The sequence below is a fragment of the Carassius gibelio genome, chromosome B1 (assembly GCF_023724105.1).
Source record: "Carassius gibelio isolate Cgi1373 ecotype wild population from Czech Republic chromosome B1, carGib1.2-hapl.c, whole genome shotgun sequence".
NCBI lineage: Eukaryota > Metazoa > Chordata > Actinopteri > Cypriniformes > Cyprinidae > Carassius > Carassius gibelio.
In genome coordinates this window covers 19,851,558-19,868,504 of record NC_068396.1, presented here as the reverse complement: position 1 = coordinate 19,868,504, position 16,947 = coordinate 19,851,558, and the positions used below count along the sequence as shown (strand labels likewise).

The window sequence follows — 16,947 nt, the reverse complement described above, 5'->3', positions numbered from 1 at the left end:
GACCTGTCGGCGATTCAAAATCCTGCTGTCTGAAATGAGTTCTGACTGAAAAATACATCGGCGTTGACCTACAGGCAATGAGAGCAAGATACAGGGCAGTGGGAAGTTCTGGGAGGAGTTAAGACCACAATATCAGGAAGCATGGCTTTGGTTCCGAGAAAGACTCCTTCTTGGTCTATTTGGACCCAAGAAAGGGAGGAACGTTTAGTCAAACTTTGGCAGGAGCTATACCATTTTTAATATCTTGAGGACCAAACAGAGTTGTTGGTGATTTTCCTATTGTAAAGTCATGCAGTGTGTAACTCCCTATCGCAGATCCATTGTGCAGTGTGAACACCGCAGCATCGGAATTCTACCCCAAATAGTCGTGCAGTGTGTAAACAACGGTGATCTGATAATGTTTACAGCCTAACTGTACATCTAGCGAATGTATTAAGATTCAAAATTCACAACACACAAAGAGTGTCTGTTAAACAGTCAGTTTTGTTTGAGTTCTGTGGAAACTACACACATTCAACAAAGGATTCTAACAAAGCATGATCTATCGATATTTATAAAAGTATATAACACAGCCTATCTGAAAGATTAGAGAAAGGGGAACAGTTAGAGATTAAAGAGAGAAAGCAGGGAGGAGAAGGAGAAAGTCAAAGTGAGAGAGAATGTGAAAAGGATTAGACAGCTGCTAAAACACTATCAAAGGACATCCATTCGTTTCTGCTGGAAGACAGTGTGTTTGTTTCATACCATACCCCATCATGTTCTAGAAATGTTTTAGTGGTATATGGGCTTGTGAGAAGTCCTATCACTGCATCTGTTTTACCAAGGATGAATGTCTCTCTCAGCTTGTTTATAGTCACACTCATCTAAACTGAATACATATTATGCCAGTGTGAAGTTGTGCCATTTCCATAGCATTAAAATGAAAGAAAGTTAAATGTAAAACATAAAGAAAAGTGAAAAAACGAAATACTAATGTCGCAGAAAGCAAATTATGTGCATCCAGAAAAAAAGTAATGTCCAATAAGAAACGGCCTCACCTGCAGACAATATATATTGAATTTCTCTTATTGAGTACACTTTGCTATCATCATCATTTGTGATCTAAATATATTGGACAAAGTCACTTTTATGGATATCATTGAAGTTAGTTTTCGCATTATTCTATTTAGTGAGCATGTGAATATCACAGTGAAGCGATTTTTTAAATGATGTAATTTGAGAAGAACAGATGTTGCCAAGAACCTGGGAGCTGTACTGTTTATTATTTTATTTTTATTTTTATTCTGTTTTTATTTTCTTTTTTATTCATAGTTATAGAAAGACATGTTTTAAAACAATTTGAATTGGTGATAATTACATTTTCCTGTCCTCCATTTTACTTTCAATCCTGTTAGTTATAACTCTCTCAAACCAACTTTTAAACCCTGACTGAGCAATAGCTAACTTTAGCGCTTTATTTCCATACTTTTGCATTATTTTATCTTGTTCATTTTCATGTTGTGAATAAAAGTCTGGCATATTTTCTGAAAGTCTGGCATAGCCGTTTATATTAAACTAACTTAAAATTACAACACAAGCATTTTTAATTTTTTTACAGAGTTCAGAAGACACTGACTAATAGAACTGACCTACATATACACAAATGTACACTCAATCAGCTAGCAATGAAACTAGTTTTTCTTAGTGAAAGAAGCTTTGGGGTGACCGTCTTTGCAATCCTGACCCTGCTGAAAGTGAACAAGATGAATGAACTTGTCATTCACTTTAATTACATCATATCATAATATATATATATATATATATATATATATATATATATATATATATATATATATATATATATATATATATATATATATATATATATATATCATCTACCATTGCTGCATTTGAAAAAAAAAAAATATTTCTGTAGTTTCATTTTGATCTATAGCTAAGGATAAAGTACAGGATCAGGTGAATACTAGCCACATCTGTTTTTCATTCAGACTGAGGTGTAATTGTACCTTTTTAGTTTCCTGGATTTTATTATGTTTGTCTGTTTGGCTCCGTCTTTGTCTGTCTGCTCATCCATTCTTCATTCATAATGTTCACTCAGACATTCTTTTATCGTTCCTCTGTAATCTCAGCGTCTTTAGGTTAGAAACCTTATAACCGAGGAAATATATGAAATAGTTGCGATATTATTTTCAGATTTTCCCCATTATTTTCTTTCCTGTCACAAGATACGGACAGTTTTTGTTAGTTTAAGTATTGCTTAGCAGTCTCTTTTAGGACCACACCATTTTGGCAGGATAGAGTGTTTTGCTTTCCTCCCTGAGCAGATCTGAGTGTGTTTGAATTATGATTGGGCCTGTCTCCATTATGATAAGATTTGTAAATGAACTGAAGATGTGTGGAATGACTTATGTGCGCACATCTGGCTCTTCTATCAGGAGATGGAAAATATCTTTACTACGTTCCGACCGGTGGGCTTCCAACCAAGTGCCTAGATTAGTCAATTTCATTTTAGGATTTATATCATCTTTCCACCCTGACTCTGGCTGGTTCTTGTTAGCAATGTGCCTATTTTGAATTCATAAAGTATTGTTTCTATTGTTATTGTAAAATAAACACAAGACTACTTTGGGATGAATAGGTTTACTCTGGCATGGCACATGTCTGGTATTGCCAAGATTTTTTTTCTTTACGCTGATAATTCACTGATAGAAATGACTACTAATTATTAATGTATTATTAATGATATTAGTAATATTAATAACTCATAAATGAAGTAGGCAAACCGCTTTAGAATTTTTACCTGTCCTCAAGATAATTATGAAATATCCAATATTTCTCTTCAGTTATCATTTTAAGGGAAAAAAAGGTTGTTTTTGTTTGTCTAGCTGGAAATAATCTTTCACATTTAAGAAGTTTTCCGCAGTCCAATATAAAAACTATTTTAGTCTCTTAAAAAGACAGCTGCCATAGTGCAAGTGTTGGCAAGAACCTTAAGTAGCTGTATTAAAGACAAACATTGATTTGTCAAGGGTTATGTGAGACCATCAAGAATCTTCCAGTATTACTTCTATAAAACTTTTCCACTCTTCTAACTGCACAAGGAAAATACTTCCAGTCAGCTTGGCCCAGTTTTCAACAACAAACTTCACGAAGGCTCAAATGTTCATCGAATTGACCCAAGAATTCAAGTTCATGTTTTTGTCAAGTTTCCCGTTTTATTTAGTAGTATTTGTATTCCTTTGAATGTAATATTTTAAAATCCAAAATTGAAGAACCAAAAAATATTATTTAACATAATTGAATCAACTTAAATGCATTCATATATACCAACAAAATCTTATTGGTTAAATCAGGTAGAACTAACTCTTTATGGTAACAATTGCAGGTCACTTGACGTGCTAGTGGAATCATTAAAACCCTAATAATTTACTCTTGGAGTAAATGGAGTTTTGTTTTTTCAGTGTATTCACATTCTTTTTGACGAGCCTAATCGACAAGATAACTCTTTCCCTGACATTGACGAGTTTTTATGCCTTTTTGTATTTTCACTGTTATACACTAGGGGGCGCTATTACACATCTTCTGAACGAGTACAAAACATCCCGAACAAAAACACATGTGAACAGGATGGAGAAACTATTATGTAAACAGATGCATATGGAAAATAATGCTATCATCAGCAATATACAGCATATAAATGACAACTGCATAATGTTACGGAGTAAAATGTTGATCTAGGAAGTGCTATATATCTGTGCAAGCTTTGAAGGTATTGATGGAAGTGATTTTTTTGCGATCTTCTCAACATTTTGCTCAAAATTATGCATTTTTGTAAAACCTACCTATATTCAAGTGTTGATAAAAACAAGAGTGCTTAAAGATTTTTTTATTTTATTTTTTTAAGTAGAGGCTCTGATCTTTATTTTGGTGTATTACAATTTCAAATATTCATACAGCAAAATATACTGGCGGCCGCTGGCAGTGGCTGGCAACTTTTTTCAAAAATTCCACCGGGGAAAGAGTTATTAACTAATTTCATATCAGTGCTAGTTTGGCTCTATAATATGCTTTACTTCCTTTAGCTCATCTCCTTGCTTGTACAAAAAGGAAGTTTAATGGCAAACGAGCTCATTTTTATGTTTATGGTGCTGCTAATTTCTTTTCTCTTATTATTTAATTATCTCTTATGTTGTTCAAATGAATAATTTAACCTCAGTGCTGAAATATTTAAATTGTAATGTTTAAAACTGCAAGGCTCCCAATGATGTGCTAATAGTACCATTTATTAGCTTTAATGAACGTGTCAAACACACAAACTCAATTGATGTGAGATTACAGGAAGGACAGCTAAAAGAATGTTGTTTGTATGACAAATATGTGACTCAGTTTATTCTTTCCGTAGATATGTTACCTTGTTAAACATTGACGTCAAATGGAATATTCCCAAATTGCAACAAGACAGGCTATTAGAAGTATCCGTTCATTATGGGAGCCTTCTAATTATAAATAACCTTTCACAGTTCATTCCTTCTCATGTTTATTATTATGTGTCTCCATCACAATGTTTAGCTGTTTGTTGGCAACCAGGGAGATTAAAAGCTGCTGTGAAATCTTTGTGAAATTGATCAGTGTCAGGAGCTTTATTGATCCTTAATCTGGCGTCATTTGCTGTCTGCTGCCATGATCAATCATAAAATAGATGAGAGTCCATAAGCAACTGTACTGGATGAGTGTGTATGACTCACACAGAAAGTACTGCCTTTTCTATGAATCCTCAGAGGGTCTGAAAAGTTCATTTATCATAGACCAATAGACCATCCATCATCTCCTGCTGTCGTGCCTAGGCTAAATAGCTTTGGACTGAGGAGGTCTGTTATATCATACAGCACTGATGAGGATCTATTTTAGGTAATGCACTTATTTATTGAAGACTTGTAGACTAAATACTTTCAACTGTATAGCATACACAAAAAGCGTTAAGAGTGATTTTTTTACTTGGAAAAAACTGTGCCATGTATTTGCACCCTCTGCGTCTGTTATTTAGCACCTGAATCAAACTAGATAATGGCCTGAACACACTTACAAAATGTGTGCTAAATGCATTTTGGGAGTCAAAATTTACAAAACTGAATGTCTACAAAGGGAGTTTATAATATCCCATATGAAAATAAAATATATATACATATTTGAAACATTGCCATATGGTGTAAAAACACATATGAAACCTATTAGACATGGAACAGTTACATATATTAACATATATATCTATACAATGTTTTATGTTTATGTATCTGTAATTCATTTTTGTGTGTGTGTGTGTATATATATATATATATATATGGAATGAATAGTTGTTCTCTATTATTTGATCTTCATTTAAAGAAACGCTGCTTCCATAATCAATATAAAATGTAATGATATTTCACTTACCACCTGTATTCTTTTTCTGTACTGGATCATGTTTCTCACCTATATTACAGTGGATTCTGTATTTAATTTCTTTGTGTTTACTGACTTCTTTGCATCTGGCTGTGCTCCAGCTTGCTCCCCTGAGAACTGCTGACTGCTCTACTTAAGTGTGTGTATGTGCATGTGTTTCATAAAATTGTGTTTACTCTTGCTAAATAAACTTATCTTGGAGCTAAAGGAGATTAGTATGAATAGGACTGTTCAGGCCCCCAGTTCAAACACTTCAGTGGTTTGTTTGGTGTAGAGATCAGATCATCAGCATTCAGAGAGTGAAGTACTACACTGATCGCTCATTAAATGAGAAAAACAAAAGGAATGATTGACATCCCTATACAGTAAACTAGATTCTGATCATAGCTTTGTTCACATTTCTCTCATTTCCAGACATTAAGACTGACTTTCCACACTGCCATTAAGCAAGTGATGAATTTGTTCTGCATAGTCAGACAATGTACAGTATATGTCTCATTTATTTACACAAGTTGGTATAATACTTTATTTACTTTGAAAACTTAAATACAACACATAATTATAATAGAATTATAAGAATAATAAATAAATGCATACTATGTTATTTTGAACTATATAATTAAAACACATTTCCAAAAAAGTACTGAAGAAAAAAAACAAACTAAAAAGTGTTACTGTGGACTTGCATTAAGGGTCCTCCTCAGTCAGTTTGTCTAAACTCCACACTGCTTCTGATCTTGCTTCTGAGATACAGTAACTGAGCCAGAAAGAAAGAGCTCTGTTTAACTGAGAAGCCATTTCAGAATCTCTGTTTTTGGTTAATTCATGAAAGACTAGACGTTCTATATGAAGCTGTGCCTTCAGACACGTTCTTCTTCATCATCATCAAGATTTAGACAAGAGAGAAGATACAGACTGTATAGAGGTAAACACCAGATTAATACCTCCTCCATCTCCTTTCATTGTTTAACAAAAATGTATTTATTTATTTTTGGCTGATCCTGCCCTGAAATATGATACAGTTTTAGTAACATACAAACTATTGTTCAAAACTTTGTGCTCAGAATATTTTTGAGTCTCTCATGTGTAAAAACACAGTAAAAACAGTAATATTGTGAAATATTATTACAATTTAAAGTTTTCTTTTTTAATAAATATTAAAATGAAATGTTATTCCTGTGAGGCAAAGCTGAATGTTTAGCAGCCACTACTTTTCTTTTCTTTTCTTTTTTAATAATGTTTGCTATTAATTTATTCAACAACAACAACAACAACAAAAAAGAAAAGAAAAAAAGAAAAAGAAAAAAGGGGAAAAAGCAGCTGCAAATTCATAAAAATACTTTTGCAAAAAAATACAAATAATAAAACATACATGAACAACAACATAAAGCAGGGCTGGTAAATGGTTGCTTTCTTTGGTCCATCAGACTATCCTTATTAATTAACTATGTCTTTATGAATAGAATAGAATAGAATAGAATAGAATAGAATAGAATAGAATAGAATAGAATAGAAGCTGATGGGCAGAGAGCCGCACAATAACAATACATTAAACAAGGGCATTATAGCTAAAAGGTTTTCTTTTTGAATCTGATCTGTGTTCTGTTGCAGTGTTGCCTCTGTTCTCAGAGAGATTGTTGCCTGCAGGCGCTTTCCTTTTCTGGATTGATTCCACTCTCATTTGGCAACGGTTTGATTCAAATATTGTGACTGAACATTACTCTAAACAAGCACCCAGGTGGCTTTCTCAAGGTTAAGAGCATGTAATGCATAAAACTGTTATAACAGAGAAGGAAGTGTGCACTTGTGGGCTAATTCTACACATATATATACAAAATCTCACTAGAATCCTGATCCCACGCAGGTCATGGTTTTATAACTCCCACTGACACACGTAAACAAAGATAAACACAAACAGATTAGCATTTTAGACAGTAGTGTAGTGATAGACTGAATATGTGAAGTTGCAGACCTCATTGATGACCCTGCATGCCTTACAGGAACTTTAACTCCCCATCCATATCTGCATGACGTACAGGAATATCATCTCCATCTTAAACCTAGTATATTCACAATCTAGGAAACAAACTCCTTTAGTCCTTGTGCTATAGCAACTGTGTCATAGTTACAAAAAGACCCTTTTCTGTATATTTTATTTTATTATTTTTTTTTTTTATTTTTTTTTTTTTACACTATCAGTATCCAGCTGCAAATAATGCAAATTGAAAGCATAGTGTTAAAAATGTCACAAGTTAGTGTCACATAGTGTGTTAACTTCATAGATGGGTCAATAACATGACAATATATAACTGCAAATATATATAAAAACATTTCTCTTCCAAATGAATTAAAATTTTCCAAACATGAAGACTTGACTCAAAAACAGAAATGACTTATCATGTGAAACTCAAAATGTAATAATAATTATAAATTGAACATTTAGGTTATTTTAATAATTTTTATATATATATATATATATATATATATATATATATATATATATATATATATATATATATTATGATTAATAATAATAATAATACATTTATTTTAGAAAAATGTTTATAAACCAATTTGCATTCACATGTATTCAGTGTGTAAAGAAATATTTTAGTACTTTTTATTTACTTAAAGTTGTTGGAAAATAAATAAACCCAACATTTTTTGAGAGTGTTTGGATGGTTACACATGATATTTTTGGATTTTAAACTTAAACTGTTTTCAATTTCGATTTTCTTGAAAATTATATAAAAATATGGCAAAACACGAATACAAAAGGTGCATTACTAAGAACTTCTTACATGTGTAAACTCAATTTAAAAAAAGTCTTTCCATTTTTTCATCCTTACAGACACTATTATGTCACTGAAGCAGATAAAAGATTTATAATTGACAACTGCGGTAAATGTCAGGAATTTTAAAAGCCATTATCATCTTCCACTAAGGCTGCGCAGCCCGTAAAAATGTCTTTCTCTGGATACAAGCCTGCAGAGAGAACAACACAGACCCTGTCCCCTGAGAGGGGAACCAACATCATGATGAGAGTAGAAGAAGGTGTCTGGGTGTCTCATTACCGTGTGACCCTCTGTCATTAATACCCGTTTGTGGAGAGGCAGAAAGAGAAGGCCACGATCAATCAGCTGAAATTTAGCTTCACATATAAACAGGTCTGATGAATGGTTGCCGTTTAAAGTGGGGCGACAGACTTAACACAGTTTGCACTAAGTGTCTGTGCCTTTACTGCCAGATGGCTGTAGAATCCAGTCCAGTATTTTTTTCAGAGTTTCAAGTCTGCGTGAGCATATGTATTTGCTTAATATCTAATACTAACATTTCAACCAATTTCCTGCCATTTCATTAATTTATGTTCATAAAATTAGACACGTTGAGTACTATAGCCTGTGTACTGTATTAACTATGGCAACCGTTTAAGAGACCTTGACACCATTGACCAAGATGTTGCTTTGGCCTGTAATAAGTGCCATTTACAGATAATTATAATATACTGATTTAGATAGATAGATAGATAGATAGATAGATAGATAGATAGATAGATAGATAGATAGATAGATAGATAGATAGATAGATAGATAGATAGATAGATGTTGTGACTATGGCATTTTTTCATAACTTACTGACACATAATAAGCCCACCCTACCGATCTTATATAATTAAGTGTAAAATTGGGCACCGGGATTTTATCCATAACCTTCTAAAATCGTTCTATTGCAATCAAGGCGGTTTTCAGTTTAGTGTATTAAAGTGTTTGATGGATGTGGGACATTTATATTACTTATTGATTTCCTTGAAACAGTTCATCAAACATTAGAAGTGATAATAGACTATTGTGCGACCTCATATATTGGCTCGTATATCAGCAATATCCTTATATAATAAATTGCTCCTCAGTTTTATCTGTGAGTCCGGCTGTATGTGTCCATTAGCCGAAAGGGCAAGAACGATCATCGCCTTTTAAAGCTATTAAAGAAGATGTGCTGCTTTTAAAATCAGTTTAATATGGTATAATTGCATCATTTCATATCACAGTTTGAGCAGTTTTATCAAACACACAGATGCGATCTTGAATGTTTAAAAAAGGAATTAAACATACTTGTCTCATGTTTATTTTTGCTGTTAACTAGATTACTTAGCTCTCAATGGTCTGTGAGCAAACTGCCATGACAGAGCATTTACAGAAGTTATTCTACACACTTAGTAGGATTATAATGTTATTTAGTGTTCCCAGCTGTTCCTCTCACTCCAAGTGTTCTGCCTTGCTAAATATCATTAGACGCTTGACGCATGCAATCCATCTGTTATTCTTTAATTGTGGTTTGTCTGAGGTATCATGCTGGAGGGATACAAGGAAAGATAGTGGGAGCTTGATGGGTAATGCTAGTTAAGTGTTGCAATGCAAAGGCAAGACAAGGGATGTGGGGGGAATTTAATGTGAACAAAAAAAATAAATAAAGAAGATTTTAATGTTTAAAGGGACTCTGCTGTGACATAATTGTATCCTGTAGGGCATTCAGTCATTTGGAAACATAAACCTCCTTAAACTGTTTGGAAGATTTTAGCACATACTAACCAGTTTGTACAGATTGAGTTGTTAAATTCTGAAGCAGCTGGTTTAGAAGTGGAAGAAGCACTGCAGTAATCCTCTAGTCCTATCAGCATCTGGACCCCTGCAGTTCCTCAATTACTATGCTAGGGCTTTATTTCAGGCACAGATTCTGCAGGGGCTGCTGTTCCCTCAACGTGGCTAAACAATCACAGTTTTCCTTAAAAGCACAGAAAAACTTTTTATATTAAGATGAAAGAGAAGCCAGGCAGCAGGAGGGGGTTTTATGTTTGAATCTGATGTATGTGCTTTTTTGTTATATATATTTGAACGCTTTGGAAAGTCTCTTGCAGTCCTGTAAAACTTCATTTCCTAATGTTCAAAGAGTCTGGGTTTTAAAAAAAGTTGAATGTTTAAGCATTTTTAAACAATGTGTGCAACCATGCACAACTTTCTACGTGAACTCTCTTTAAGTTAATTTCCTCCTCTTTAGAAGCACATTTCAGGTGCAGCACGCATTAAGCACAGTTCTTGAACTACATTTCGCTCAGCATTCATCATTAGTTTGGATTAAACGCTAACTCTATAGCTGCATAGCCCTTCAGGACTTTAACCCTGCAGTCAGGTAAGACTTGAGTTTTATATAAGCCATCACATAAATCATCAATTGTCGTTTTGGGATTAATAAAGTACATATTTGTTTGTATAACACACATCTGGCATAGTTTTTACTATTAAGCATGCAGGCTTGTGTTATTACCTATTTTAATATTAAATTATCAAAAAGCATTTACCCACATTTGTAAGCACACTAGCATTGAGGAAAGGCTGAAATGCACTACACAACTATTATCTGAACAGATTTTGAATGACTTGGTAAATGGTTATAGAGAAAATATGGGCTTCATACATATGATTGAAGATCACACACTACCAGACATTCAGATGATTCCAGACACAACAAAGTCATGCTTTGAAATGTTTCAAAATTTCTCAGTCTCAGAATTTTCAGTGAAATCTTTTAACTCCAACTAGCCAAAATCTGTGTTTTAGCAGCTAGCAGTGACTCCTCCAGACTGTGAATAATAGCAAAAGTCATGTGGACATTTATAATTTCTTGCTTAGCAGCATATCAGAATTTTGCCTTCCAACCACACTGATCAAAACTGTGTACATTAATACAAATATCTTCACTGCAAGCATCTGCCTGGTAAACCAACAGTCACTTCGAGTCGGTGTGCTAAGACAAAGCATAGTGCTTTGACACTGTGAAGATTAGCTTTTGGCACAGTATCTCAGTTTGCCGCTAAACTCTAAAATCCTGCTAAACCATCCTTCTATTATGATGTAAGTGCATTTGCATGTGCAGTCTACTATAAGTTACTTAGGCTAGTGCTATATACTAAAAAGCAATTCTGTCTGGAGCTGTTGTCATCAAAGGGAAGGCAACTCTTTCATCCCTTCACTTTTTTCACACATCAGTTGACGCAGAAAGACCAGACATCCCACCAGCAGGCTCTCATGGGAGACTGTACAATACATTGGAGGGTTATCCGTGCTGGTTTTAGTAACAGTCTTTGACTTTCTCACTTTCTGTCATTTTCATTATAACTGTGCACTTAGCAATACTGGTGAAGAGCACATTTATGATGAAACTGTAGTAGTCTGTGCATAAAATTGTGGCCAGTGCTCACATAGACTGTGCACAGGGTCATATACACAAAACACCAACAGGGTAACACACATGGCATCAAAGAAATACAATAAACATTACCTACAGTAAATGATATAACAATCAACACAAAACACCTAGTGTGCATTACTGATTAAAACATGAGAAGAAACTTTATTATCAGACACATTACATATATGTTTTATACTGTGTGTGATGTGTCATGCAGAGACGTTTACTGATTTACAAATAATATACTTTTAAATTATATGTTGATTCATAGTTTGTACTTTCAGAAATGATCAATTTGACATTATTTTACAGTAGAATTACATAAATGCAATTTTCACCACATATGTAAGGAAGGTTATTGTAAAACCAATTAGCAGGCTTTTACTGCAGCATTTTTACAGTCTTTTTCTGTACATACCACAAAAAAAAACAAAATGTTTACAGTGCAGTGACATGGTCTCAGAGTTAAGAGAGGAAAGATCAAACATGCAAAATGTTAATGCTTTGGCTTCTCCCATACACAGATGTAATGTATGTACTGTACATATTACATTTCCATTGTCATATGAAGTAAAACATATATGAAACCTATTAGAAACTGGAACCATTTGTCTGTCAATACATTTTTATAATACGGTATAGTAAGTAAATATAAAAGATAGTCATTTATTACAAAAGCATTTATATTAACATACAATTTAGAGTATTGTTATATTTTATGTACATGCGAAAATCATATATCAACATTTTAGTTCCGTATTTTTTTATATTTTCTAGGTGGATGAACTTCTGGTTATGCAATACTGGCAAATGAATGCTTTGAGGATATTTCTTGTGAGATTAAGTCCTGGTTGGGCTGGATGCAGGATCAGACATTCCCTGCATTGGTTCAAATCCCAGATGGCATTGTCTTCAAATGCCACAAAAATGTATCCGTTTGGAAATAACTTTCTTCTTAAAGAATAGCAAGAGAGAAAAAGAACCAGTAGGAGAACCAGTTCTCTCAGTAGGAGAAAACCATTGCACAGCAGTAGCTGCAACGCTGACAAGGAGCCAATGACACTGCAGCAGTGTTCTTCACATGATGAGACGGGCTGACGACAGCCTGTTACTGCTAACAGAGCTCAGACAGAGACTGAAGTAAAGACATGGTTGAAAAGCGAATAGTAGGCATATGAAATTAAAGAGAGACTGTATATAGACTAATTGATGGGTTATGTGGTGACTGTTTGTTTTGTTGCTTGGAAATTAAGCCTTGTGGTTTAGAATAATGTCATTATTGTACAAACAGATGCTGCACTTGCTTTAATGGACAGCTGGCATTGCTGTATATTTGTGGTTTTTTAAAGCATGATAAACAGTCCCTCCCCAATGCACTCACTCTTTATCTTGTTTATGTTAGGAGAGTCCTTCTGTCTCTGACACAGGGACAGCATGCATGCTTCTAAACATATTTTGTTGGTCTAGTCTGAAGAATTGTTTGTTTGGGTTGTTTGTAAGGTTGCAAGTTTACTTGTAAAAGTAGCTTGCATCTAAACTAAACTTGTATAGCATTTGGACAAGTTGGGAGACTTTGTTCCTTGAAGGTCCTGTAGGTAACACTTGTATATTTACAGCCAGCATCTAAATCAACAGAGATAAGTAATTAAAATAATTGCAATTAATTATATCTAAAATAATTTTAAATTCAGAATTCCAGAATTTTTAAGACCGTTTAGCTACTCAATTTACATGACTCTTGACTGGATAAAAATTTAGGACAAAATATTGTATTTCTACCTGCTAATATATATATATATATATTAAAATGTTTAAAAAGTGTGGTATAAAATATAGTTCAAGTTTATTCATTATACAATTGTTCATAGATGTACAAATCACTTACAGTTCACAAAGAGGATTCTCATTTTCTATATTCAGGTCTTCCATATATTGTATTCAAATATTCAGACTGTGCGTGTTTTGTCTTATTCTATTTTAAATCATCTTAAGGGCATTATTTCTAAGCTTGCTGAGACCCCTAATGGGCCCCAAACTGGTTTAGAAGATCTAATGAAAACATGTTTTGTTTTACATTCAAGTCAGAGATTTTGTTGTTTGGTGGCAACTACTTACAAAGTTTTTCTTTTTGGGGTGAGAGTCATACATACTCTTTAACTTTCTTTGGGCCATTACACCTTTGAGAGGATTTTGGTGATAATTATTTGTGAATCAAGATTCGTTACTTCTGTGCAGTTTTTATAATTGCGTGCAGGACCACGGACAGCTCACACATCAGGAGTCTTTTCTGTTCCCGTGGCTCACACATGTGCTTAGAGCGACCACTTGGCAGTGAAGAAAAAAGCTTTTATCTACACACACCAGATTTGTCTCTCTTTTCCCCTGCTTTGCATTTAATTCTATGTGATTGTAAGACATTTAGGGTGTATTCACAGCAGGAATGTCCACTAGTTCACTTGCTTTGGTCTGGACCAAATACAATGTTCAATGCGGTTCGCTTTCACACTGCCCTTTTTTCGAGTGAACCAGAAACTGTAAACAAAGCCACACATGTGCTTAAGGTCTTCCATTCATTGGATCATCCATTCAACCGTACCAGAGTTAGTTTGGAAGAGGACCGAGACCACCTCTTCAGCCTGGTCTCAGTTCGGTTGTTTGGTCCGCACCCGAGTGCGATTGCTGTATTCACACCTGCCCAAAAGATCCACACCAAGAGGGGAAAACGAGCTTGAGTTTGATTCAGTCAAATCAAACAAGACAGGTGTGAATAATACACCCTTAGAGACTTTTTACAGCACCTTGCTGTGAGTTCACTAGTACATTGCTATTTGCATAGAGATGCTCATTTGTAGGAGACTTGATTATTAACTGTGTATAATACTATGTTTAGTTATATAAATTACAGTGACAGGGATTGGGAGAAATATAATTTCAGGCTTCCATCTGCTGTTTTTAACATCAAATAAGAAATAATGATATGGCGTGATACATATCTGTGTGAGAGAGGGAGATTTGGTTCATTAGTCACTCGTCCCTGGCACTCACCTTCAAAACAAATCAATTTGATTATGCAAAACGATGCCTATTAAGTGCCACTTCAGAGAGCCGAAAGTGTGTGTGTTTACTGTGGTCTGCATGTAAATGTTAAGATCCTCTCTTTCAACATCAAAGACCCGTGACACTCCACAGACACCAACTGCCACCCACCAGGGCAGGAAATGACACGCAGGTACAAAAGAACAAGGTAGGAGAGCAGGGTTGTGTAATTAGCTAGGGCTAACAGATGATTGATGAGGGGAGCTACTTCAGCTCTGTGCACTTATTCTTTTTCCTCTGGAAAAAAAAGAGGGTTTTAGCTCTGGGCGCTGCACTGAAATAGTCCTGTCTGAGTGAGCTGACAAGAGGCAGGAGAGTAGAAGAGCTCTCTTTATATGCTACAGCCCTGAAGAACAGACAGGCACTGGCTGCTTGACAGATAATTGTACTGTCTATTGCAGTCTACTTTCTCGGCTACTTTTATTCTACCATCCATCCGGTATAGGTGGTTGTTGCAAATGTCACCCTGTAATTTTTCTTTTCTTTATTTATTTAGTTTCCACTCTCAAGGTTTTATTGGGGATTATACAAAAGTTAGTTGCTATACTCAATTACACTTGACTGGTTGACTTGAGCAGCACTGGGACTTTTTAATGCTTGTATCACTTATATGCTTCTGTGTTGGTGAGTCCCAGACAAACTATCAATCTGTGTAATGAAAGTGGGGATTTTTTTCAATGACTCCTTCAGTCGAGTCACTGAATCAAAGCAGACTTATTCCAAAAACTCTTTCTGTTCAGGAATGAAACAAGTGAATGTCTTCATATGTGTTTATATAACATTGAATAATTCACTCAAACGTTTTTCTTCTGATGTTTATATTTTATTTTAGTTCTATAATTTTCTTTATTTTTTTAATTTTTGCCTTTATTTTGATAAGACGGTTTAGTTACAGGAGGCGAAAGAGAGAGGGAAAGAGAGGGGCCCGGGATCAGGAAAGGTCCCGGATTCGAACTTGAACTTTAAGCATGTCTGTGATTACTTCCACCCTCATGCCTATGGCCAAATTACAGCACATGCAATATTTTGTATTTACATTGTTTGGAAAGGACTGGAATTATGAGCAAATGCAGGCATTCAGCAGTGACATTGTCATATGTCAGCCTATGGAAAACACTGCCCCTGCCCTCTGCCCTGTGTTCTCTGTAGAGGAGCTCGGCCGCTGTTTCCGAGTGGAGGGCAGGTCAAAGGGTGAAGCGCCCCATCACGCCCACTGCTTTCACACAAACGCTGCACCAACACTGAATGAAGCCTTTAGCCCCTTCTCATACAGGCTTAAATTACAGCCTCTTCCGGGTTATGAGGCATTTTCTCCTGATAACCCCGAAAATAACTTAAATTACACTTTCAGATTTGATCGTACAGATAAGAGCAATACATCAATCGAATCTGTTCGTTGCATACAGACATAATAACAACAAAACTCTGTGCATTTATGAAATAAAGATAACAAACAAGGTGTGCTGTCTGCAGCCTTTGTCTGCGCTGATCTTCATTTACAAACGCGTCAATAAAATGAAGTGTAACTCAGTGAATACTCAACGAAGAGACATGAGAGAGATATCTATAGAAAGCCTGACATGTCTACTTTTAAACTAAACAAGTGTCGCCAAAAACAGATAATCTGTGATAAAGAAATCCATATGAAAAAAAAAACTTCTCCAGGCCCCCAAAATACCCTTAGACCTCAGAGGGTTATAGAACATGGAAAGAGGGCAGTACATGTTTGTAAAATTAATGATTTTTGCATCAATGCTCTTGAGTCAACGCTCTTTGATAACTGCATGCTGCAGCAAAGACTGTTCATCATCAAGTCAAAGGGCCAGTCAAGGTTGTATTTTCGCTGATCTATTCAGTTCTGTCCACTTGCATTAGGTCAGAGGAATGAGTTTCATGGGCCTTTGGGCTGTGAAGCTCTATGCCAGAGTTCAGCAGTGCAATTTTACTTGGCTTTAGAAGATGGGTTTTACCGAAGTTTGAGTGATTTGTCTTATTGATACTTCTAGTATATAGGTTATATAAGTGGGATTTCAAGCTACTGAACATTTTAGATAATCTATCACTGCGAATGTAGCCTGACAAGATAGTTATTTTATTTTATTATTATATTATATTTTTGTTCATAAATGTCCTCAGTGTCTCTTCACCTTTCTACAGTATGTGGGG

At 34.9% G+C, this 16,947-nt stretch overlaps 1 protein-coding gene across 2 annotated transcripts in view; it reads left to right on the top strand.

Moving 5' to 3' along the window:
- kcnq5b (potassium voltage-gated channel, KQT-like subfamily, member 5b) overlaps nt 1–16,947 on the top strand; it is a 91,715-nt gene that overhangs the window by 50,416 nt on the left and 24,352 nt on the right. The window lies entirely within an intron of this gene.